Source organism: Pelodiscus sinensis, chromosome 4, assembly GCF_049634645.1.
Source record: "Pelodiscus sinensis isolate JC-2024 chromosome 4, ASM4963464v1, whole genome shotgun sequence".
Lineage (NCBI taxonomy): Eukaryota > Metazoa > Chordata > Testudines > Trionychidae > Pelodiscus > Pelodiscus sinensis.
In genome coordinates, this window is record NC_134714.1 from 45611639 (window position 1) to 45621814 (window position 10176).

General features: G+C 41.6%; 1 long non-coding RNA gene across 1 annotated transcript in view; it reads right to left on the reverse strand.

Moving 5' to 3' along the window:
- LOC142829106 (uncharacterized) overlaps positions 1-9479 on the reverse strand; it is a 46599-nt gene extending 37120 nt beyond the window's left edge. Inside the window, exon 1 of the long non-coding RNA XR_012903392.1 lies at positions 9257-9479. This is a non-coding gene — a long non-coding RNA (uncharacterized LOC142829106). The remainder of the gene's footprint in view (positions 1-9256) is intronic.
- Positions 9480-10176: the final 697 nt, after the last annotated feature.

The window sequence follows — 10176 nt, forward strand, 5'->3', positions numbered from 1 at the left end:
CTATTATTCTATGATTCTATGACATCCTTGGTGATCTTAAACACAAAATGGAAGCTTACAAGAAATGGAAACTTGGACGGATGACTAGGGAGGAGTATAAATATATTGCTCGAGAATGCAGGGGACTTATCAGGAAGGTGAAAGCACAATTGGAATTGCAGCTAGCAAGGGATATGAAGAATAACAAGAAAGGTTTCTACAGGCATGTTAGCAATAAGAGGGAGATCAGAGAGGGTGTGGGGCCCTTATTGGATGAGGGAGGTAACCTAGTGACAGATGATGTGAGAAAAGCTGAAGAAAATGTGAGAAATGCTTTCTTTGCCTCTATCTTCACGGACAAGGTCAGCTTCCAGACAAATGCACTAGGCAACGCAGTATGGGAAGGAGGTGGACAGCCCTTGGTGGGGAAAGAACAACTTAGGAACTATTTAGAAAAGCTAAACATACACAAATCCATGGGCCCGGATTTACCGGATTTTACTCAGTACTCCGAGAGTACTGAGATTGGCAAATATCATTGTGGAGCTTTTGGCCATTATCTTTGAAAACTCGTGGAGATCAGGAGAGATCCCGGATTGTTGGAAAAAGGCAAATGTAGTGCCCATCTTTAAAAAAGGGAAGAAGGACAATCCAGGGAACTACAGACCAGTCAGCCTTACCTTAGTCCCCGGAAAAATCATGGAGGGGAGTTTCAAGGAGTCCATTTTGAAGCACTTGGAAGAGGGGAAAGTGATCAGGAATAGTCAACATGGATTCATCAAGGGCAAGTCATGCATGACCAATCTGATTAGCTTCTATGATCAGGTAACTGTGGATATGGAAAAATCAATGGATGTGATATACCTAGATTTTAGCAAAGCTTTTGATACAGTCTTCCACAATATTCTTGCCAGCAAGTTAAGGGAATATGGATTGGATAAATGGATTGTAAGATGGATAGAAAGCTGGCTAGACTGTCGGGCCCAACAGGTAGTGAACAACGGCTCGATGTCAGGTTGGCAGTCGGTTTCTAGTGGAGTGCCCCAAGGATCTGTTCTAGGACTGGTTTTGTTTGACATCTTTATTAATGACCTGAATGAGGGGATGGATTACACCCTCAGCAAGTTTGCAGATGACACTAAGATAAGGGAAGAGGTAGATACGCTGGAGGGCAGGGATAGGGTCCAGAGTGACCTGGACAGATTAGAGGGTTGGGCCAAAAGAAATCTGATGAGGTTCAACAAGGACAAGTGTAGAGTCCTGCACCTGGGAAAGAAGAATCCCAAGCATTGTTATAGTCTGGGGACTGAATGGCTAAGTAGCAGTTCTGCAGAAATCCACTGTGGATTACAGTGGATGAGAAGCTGGATATGAGTCAACAGTGTACCTTGTAGCCAAGAGGGCTAATGGTATATTAGGGTGCATTAGGAGGAACACTGCCAGCAGATCCAGATAAGTGATTATTTCCCTTTATTCGGCTTTGGTGAGGCCGCACCTGGAGTAGTGTGTACAATTCTGGGCCCCCCAGAATGTGTCTAGAAAGGATGTGGACACATTGGAGAGGGTCCAGTGGAGGATGACCAAAATGATTAGGGGGCTGGAGCGCATGACCTATGAGTATATGGGTAATATACTGCAACCTTTGTGCATGATAAGTAGCTCCTACTGAGTCAGATAAGTTCACTGATATTAATGTGACTAATATAAGTAAGTTCTACTCATGGTAAGTAAAACTTTCAAAATCAGGCTGTCATGAAGTAACATCCATCCATACAGATTTGCAAAGTTCTGTCATTCTGTGTTCCTTCTCTTACAAATAAGCCTGGAAACTTTGTAGAGAGGGAGATGCAAGGTTATTAGACAATATCCTGAATATTTGCCTACCCTTAGAATAAACTTTTGCTGGGATTCGCTTTGGGAACACTCCACTCGGCTTTCCAAGAAGTCAGTTCAACTCCAGAACATGATTTGGTGGGAATATCCACAGTTTTGAGCTGAAAACTCATTTTGGTGCTATAAAAACCAAAACCAAAATGTTATAAGTGGTATTAACATGAAAAATGCATAAGAATAAGACATAAAGAAGAAATATTGTCAGTTGTGAGGGAAGATGATGAAGCTACCAGTAAGTGTGAAAATAACTATATAACATATACAAACGTGTATGTATACTATGTACAAAACTTGGAAATATAAATACTACAAAAGAGGAGCCAGAAGAAAGGGAGAGAGTGAAGGCAGAAGCCATGGAAGAGAGGAATTTCTCCAAATCCCCATACTTCTAAATGTCTTGGGTCCTGAAAACCCCTTGCTCATACTCTGTGAGACTATCAATAGAGATGTGAAACATTCTTTAAATTTGAGAGGAGAGTGAGCTTTTTGTGCGCCTAAATTGCATTAAAACATAATCCACTGAGATTCTAGCTAATCAAATGTCTATAAAAAAGCAAAAAAGAAACTCTCAATAATATCTGTTTCATAGCTAGCACATTTTTCTCTTGAGATGCTGTACTAAACCTAATTCAAAACCTAAGTCTACATTTTTGATGCATTGAACATAACCAATCCAATGTGATAGGTGTTAAATTCAATTACTGCAATTAGTGTGTGTGTGTTCCAATGTAACCTTGAAATTTTTTGAGGTTCACACACCCCGCAAGGCACGTTCGGCATCAATTTTTATACTTAAGGTATTTGTGCACTCATGTCCTGAGCCTATGAGGCCTGATATCCTTCATCTCTAATGGGGGTTGATAGTCTTTGATGGTTTTAGGATTAAATTATCCTATGCAGTACATTGTTCCTGCCAGATGGATTCTAAAGGTTTTCTTGGAACTATGGGGTATGTCTAGACTACATGTGTCTGCCGACATAGGCATGTAAAATAGGCTACCCAACATAGTCAATGAAGCAGGGATTTAAATATCCCTTGCTTCATTAAAATAAACATGGCTGCCGCGCTGTGCCAGCTCAGCTGATCGTTGGCACAGCGTGAGTCAAGATGCAGATCGGTTGACAGGGGAAACCTTTGTCGATCGCTCCTGTAAAGCTCGTTCCATAAGGCATAACGGAGCGGTCAACAAAGGCTTCCCTTGTCGACTGATTTGCGTCTTGACTCACGTGCTGTGCTGATGATCAGCTGAGCCAGCACAGCGCGGTGGCCATTTTTATTTTAATGAAGCCAGAGATATTTAAATCCCCGCTTCATTGACTATGTCGGGTAGCCTATTTTACATGCCTCTGTCAGCAGAGTCATGTAGTCTAGACATACCCATGGTGTTTGCATTCCTCTGCTATTACTCAGTACTGGTTAGCAGTGGATTTTATAACACATTATAGAATGAACTATGCAATGTTAGAAAAGAGCCAGCATCAGTGTTTTGCTTATTTAAGCTAAGGGAAAGACAGCCTGTTCCAGCTATGTGTGTCAGGCCAGGACAATTACACCTGTATTTCCTTTCTGGTTCAGCAAGAGCATCCACGCCTCAGACTTCCAGTTCCACAGCCATGGTCCCTTTTGGGTGGAAAGATGCATCTCCCTCCCTTCTGACAGTAGTACATCCAGGCTGAACAATTCTCTGCCTTTGCTGTATAGTTCCTAGCACAGACAGTCTGTCAAAACAGACCTGTTTGCTTTATCTTTAGAGATAGAGCACAGTGTAACTGCCAGTGATATGTTACCATACAATTCTTTCTAAGCAAGCCTGCTTTATTCAGGTTACAAGTGTTACAGAGAAAACTTATTAAAACAATTAAAGGCATCACCTTTCGGGGGAAGGGAGAGGGGTTCTTTATGATCACAAGTACATCAGAGTTTCAGCTCTGAACAAGCACATAGTAGGCCAAGCCCTTCCAGTCCTCCCCTAAGATTTGGGGCCTTCTGAGGACTAGAAGTACTATCCATTTGCTGGATAAGGAAGAAGACCATGAGCAAGCCTAAATTTAGGCTTTTCATCAAAAGCCTTTTCTTTGTCTTTGGAGAATCCAATTTGAACTAATATATGCGTGTTGTCTTCAGGAAGGCTGATACCTGTGGATATTCATTAGCAACTTACCCTCCAGGAAAAATATACACAATTGCATTTTAATACAATGTGCCCCAAAGGTGTTAAGTTAAACTCAGTTGAACTGGGTTAACTCAGTTAAGCTTCTCTTAACATAAGGTTTGTTCAGTGTATTATAGGATATTGTCAGTCTGTCACAGCAGCTTTAAAATGAGTGAGTTCTGGCTTTGGAAACCATCAGATGCTTTCACTGTATCTGAGTGTAATGGGGCCAGGCCATAGACAAGTCCTCCAGGTAGCTAGAGTGCTAGGAGGAAGCCAGCCAATCAGGAGCCAGGAGGGACTACATAAGAAGCTTCAGGAGTAGAAGCAGCTCAGGTGCAGTCCAGACCTGAAAGGGAGAAGATCAGGAATGGCTGGCAGAACCTGGGACAGCTCCCAGTGGAGAGCTGTGGAGAAATTCATGGACTTGAAGCTAAAGCCCTGAGGAAACAACAAAGGACTTGTCTCCAAGACTATGTCTACACTAGCAGCTTCTTGCGCCAGAAATATGCAAATGAGGCTAAGTGCCGATTATCGCTGAGCCTCATTTATATACCTAATGAGCCGCCATTTCTGCAGAAGAGACTCTTGCGCCAGAAGAAGCTGTCTACACTGCCCCTTCTTGTGCAAGAAAACCCCTCTTGCGCAATGCCGTTATTCTTGAAAATAATCAGCGTAAAGGTGAGGGGCAGTGTAGACAGCTCCTTCTGGCGCAGGAGCCTCTTCTGCAAAAATGGTGGCTCATTAGATATTCAAATGAGGCTTGGGAATATTCCACGTTTAGCCTCATTTGCAGATTTCTGGTGCACGATGCCGTGAGTGTAGACATAGTCCAGGAGGAAAAGCCCTGGTGGTACTACCTTGTTCATAGTGAGACACAAATTAAGGGAATGACATTGAATTGAGATACTCTACAGGGGGCACCAGGATGGAGGTGTACCCCAGAAGGGGTTTGTGATTACATGAAAGTGTGTGACTTGGCCGGAGGGCTGAGTAGCCCAAGGCTTTTAAAACTGAGTCAGTGCAGAAACCCATTCTTGAGGAAACAGGGGTGTTTGGATGAGGTGAGTGCTGACACTGTTACACTGAGTTTGAAAGATCAGATTAGTACTTTCCTGCCACTATCAAAAATTGTCTTTAATGTCATAGAATCATAGAATCATAGGACTGGAAGGGACCTCGAGAGGTCATCGAGTCCAGCCCCCCACCCTCAAGGCAGGACCAAGCTCCACCTACACCATCCCTGACAGATGTCTATCTAACCTGTTCTTAAATATCTCCAGAGAGGGAGATTCCACCACCTCCCTTGGCAATTTATTCCAATATTTGACCACCCTGACAGTTAGGAATTTTTTCCTAATGTCCAATCTAAATCTCCCTTGCTGCACTTTAAGCCCATTACTCCTTGTCCTGTCCTCAGAAACCAAGAGGAACAAATTTTCTCCTTCCTCCTTGTGACACCCTTTTAGATATTTGAAAACCACTATCATGTCCCCCCTTAATCTTCTTTTTTCCAAACTAAACAAGCCCAGTTCATGAAGCCTGGCTTCATAGGTCATGTTCTCTAGACCTTTAATCATTCTTGTCGCTCTTCTCTATACCTTTTCCAATTTCTCCACATCTTTCTTGAAATGTGGCGCCCAGAACTGGACACAGTACTCCAGCTGAGGCCTAACTAGTGCAGAGTAGAGTGGCAGAATGACTTCACGAGTTTTGCTTACAACACACCTGTTGATACAACCTAGAATCATATTTGCTTTTTTTGCAGCAGCATCACACTGTTGACTCATATTCAACTTGTGGTCCACTATGACCCCTACATCCCTTTCCGCCATGCTCCTTCCTAGACAGTCGCTTCCCATCTTGTATGTATGGAACTGATTGTTCCTTCCTAAGTGGAGCACTTTGCATTTCTCTTTATTAAACTTCATCCTGTTTACCTCTGACCATTTCTCTAACTTGCTAAGGTCATTTTGAATTATGTCCCTATCCTCCAAAGAAGTTGCAACCTCACCCAGTTTGGTATCATCTGCAAACTTAATTAGCATACTCTCTATTCCAATATCTACATCACTGATGAAGATATTGAACAGTACGGGTCCCAAAACTGACCCTTGCGGAACTCCATATGTTATCCCTTTCCAGCAGGATTTAGCACCGTTAACAACAACTCTCTGACTACAGTTATCCAGCCAATTATGTACCCAACTTATCGTTGCCCTATCTAAGTTATATTTGCCTAGTTTATCAATAAGAATATCATGCGAGACCGTATCAAATGCCTTACTAAAGTCTAGGTACATGACATTTACTGCTTCTCCCTTATCCACAAGGCTCGTTATCCTATCAAAGAAAGCTATCAGATTAGTTTGGCATGACTTGTTCTTCACAAACCCATGCTGGCTATTCCCTATCACTTTATTACCTTCCAAGTGTTTGCATATGATTTCCTTAATTACCTGCTCCATTATCTTCCCTGGGACAGACGTTAAACTGACCGGTCTGTAGTTTCCTGGGTTGTTCTTATTCCCCTTTTTATAGATGGGCACAATATTTGCCCTTTTCCAGTCTTCTGGAATCTCCCCTGTCTTCCATGATTTTTCAAAGATCATAGCTAAAGGCTCAGATACCTCCTCTATCAGCTCCTTGAGTATCCTGGGATGCATTTCATCAGGACCTGGTGACTTGCTGACATCTAACTTTCCTAAGTGATTTTTAACTTGTTCTTTGTGTATCCTATCTTCTAAACTTACCCTCTCTCTGTTTGTATTCACTACGTTAGGCACACCTCCAGACTTCTCAGTGAAGACTGAAACAAAGAAATCATTGAGCATCTCCGCCATTTCCATGTCCTCTCACCAGAAAGAGAATGGGCTGTATGATGTATCCAGACTACAATCTAGACTAATGAGTAGCAATGTCCCCTTCTGTCTTCTAATTTGGTCTTTTACTGTGCTCTGCTGACGTAGCTTCCAGACTGGAATGCTCATAAACAGCCATTAGCATGCAAGTCATTCCTAGCTCAGTGTGTCTCCTGCAGCCAATCAGCCCTTGACTCTTACTAGCTTTGGTTATATGGCAGCGTGACCCCAACACATCCCCCCCCCGTCTTAAATTTCCCCACAGAAATGTATGTCTTATATTGCCCAGCCCTCAGTACTGGGCTGGGCCACACAAGTTCATAGAAATCGGTATTTCTTTAGTTAGAATAGTATGTGCCCACTTTGTTACTCTAAATGGAGTTCCACAGACACCTTAATTTAAACACACCACATTAGATAAAACTTACAGCTACAAACAGAGACATTTTAAGTTAATAAAAGTAATGAGCCGTAGAAGTCAGAAATAAATAAAAGAAAAATAATGAAATGCAACTGCTGCCTAAGTTAAAAACTTTTAAATTCAAAGCAAAGGCTTTTTTCATCATGTGCTTTCAGCAGTCTTCCTGATCAAACTGCTTAGGTGAGGACCCTTTTTCCAATTCAATAGCTGCTTTCTCTGTCTCTTCAGATGCAGTAAATCAATGAATACAGAGAAAAAGGATCTTTGTCACTCCTTTTTATAGTTAGTTCTCTGGGAAAACATTTTCAGCTGAGATTTTTGGTTTGAGGTTTCTTTGTTTACTCTTCCTGCTTGATGAGCCTGTTTACTGCTTAAATGCAAATTAAAAAAAGCTCCTATTTCTTTGAAACAGATCTGTTTGCCAATTTCTGCTGTGGTTTGGAATTTGTTAATAATGTTATATAGGGAAATTTTATAGTCTCACATACAACATTGCCACATTTATTTTATCAGGGCAATATTAACCAGCAAACTCTGAGTTTTCCGATGGTATCTTGCATAGGTTGTACACAGATTATTACAGCAACATGTGTATGGACACAGATACATTCTGCTTTATACTAGAAACATTTCTGAAAAGAACATCTTGTACAGAGTGGTGTGTTCCTGTAAGGTCTTTAGAGTTTGGATGCCTCTATCTCTAGAAGCTATACACATCTGCTGCTTTTGTATGGTGCTGTCCTCCAGTGAATTTCATATATACACATTTTAATAGCTTCTGAATAGAAGAGAGATTTGATCAATCAAGCCAAAGCAACAGTCATGACATTAATTGAAGAGCTTCTTAAAGTTTTTAAGTAGTAGCTTGTAGAAAGAAACTTTAAACTCACTGGGGGGAGGTTGCCTTTATAGTCAGTAATAAAGGAAAGCAGGTGAAATCTCTTTAAAATATAGTAGGATTAAACAATGAAAACAGGATTAAGTCTAAAAATATGATGGTCACCATTTAAATGTCAGATTTTAACACCTGGTAAAGACCTTAAATTGCATGTACAGCACTTATCACAGTTTCTGAATACCTCCTATACTAAGAGCTTGCATATGTGGACTTTTAAAATATCTTCTGTTGGTATGTGCTGAAAGCATTGTGCTTTTGTGCCCTGTGGCTTTAGACAAATACGTTTTTGATGCCTCTTCTCTTCATGAGGTAGAAGGAGATATATTTTGGAATGAACCTGACTTTTCAGTACTGTAGTGAATTATACATATGGGCAGACAGCCTGTAGGTAGGGGAAGGATGAATTGCAGAAGGCAGGATAAGAGTATAAAACCCCCCACTGCTATTACTGAAAGTGCTGCTGTTGTCCACATTGCGTTCTGAGTTGCCTGAAGTGACTGCTCAGGGGATATGGTGGTCCTGGGCTATGGATCCAGACTGGGGGTACTGCTCGTTCCTCTCTAATGCTGTCATTGGCTATTACTGAAGTCCAGGAACTGCTGTTACTACTTTGCTCTACCCAGTTAGAGGAGTGAATGTTTAAAAATTCCTGCTTCTTAGCAAGTGTCAGTTACTGGGTGAAAAGTACCTCAGATCACTGATATTCCCTCTTGACTGCACCCTCTCAATGATTCACTCAACCGCCTCTTTTTTTTTTTCTTGACTCAGGGTCCTGTAACAGATTCATGTTCCCATTTGCCGTGTGGTTTGATCTCTTTTAGATCCAAGGGAAACCAGGATGCAACAGAGAGACTTAACTACTTTCTTATTTATTGCAAGCTTTAAGCAGTTAATAGAATTGTTTCTGTTTTACAAGCCTTAAAAACACTTACAGCACAGTTTAAACCTTAAATACTGTAATTTTTTTAAAAAATTAGTACAACACAAAACAATACAAAAGCAATTCATAGAAGATTTATCATAATACATTATTTAAGCCTAGTTCACTTACATTTCACCCATATAATTCCAGGCAGGAGGTTTGTGGTCCCTTTGATTCCCTTTGATTTTGGGATGCCATGCTCTGCCGTAGCCAGTGTGAACTTCTACTTGAAATGAGCAGGACCTGTAGGTCAATCTGCTCACTACTTACATTGATTCTTATTACTAAGCTCATTTTATAGCAAAGTGAGACTTGGTCATTTTAATATTTACCAATTAATTACATGTTGTGTAAGATACCTGGTATGCCCTTATTTGGGGTATATCCTGCTACTCAGGATGTTGCAAAACTATATGCTTAGTTAACAGTTCTATGGCTATCTCTGCTTTTTGCTTATCAGAAGTAAAATGTACCAGTTTACTCCCAGTTTTCTTGGTATGATCATACTTCACTATGCTGGCTATGCATGATTGTGCAAAAACATTCCTGCCACTCAAAGCCCCAGACTTGCCTGTGCGCTACATGTACAAGACTTGAGACGGGCCTGAGTTTGCTTTGTTAAAGATCAGTACTTTGGATAAAGCAGGCATTGTTGTTTTGGTTAAGACAGGGCCGTGTAGGCTCCCCTATACCATTGGATCCCTCTTCTCAGCATTGGCAAAACCGCTATGGAGTTACATTTTACATAGCTATACATCTAGCTGTCATGTTGGAGTGTTTGAGATTAGAGGGGTAAGCTTTTGCCAGGCCCTGGGAGTGTTCAGCTCACCTCTCTGCTCCAGATTCCTGTCCTACCCCCATCCTGTCCCTTCTGCCCCACTTCTGCCCCCCCTCTCTGAGCGTGTCCCGGTTCCTGCTCCTCCCCTTTTCCTCAGTGTCTCCTGCACAGGACACTGTGCACAGTGGCTGTTCACAGTGGCTGTGACTAGACTGGCCAGTTTTTCTGGAAAATCAGCCGCTTTTCTGGAAAAACTTACCAGCTGTCTGCA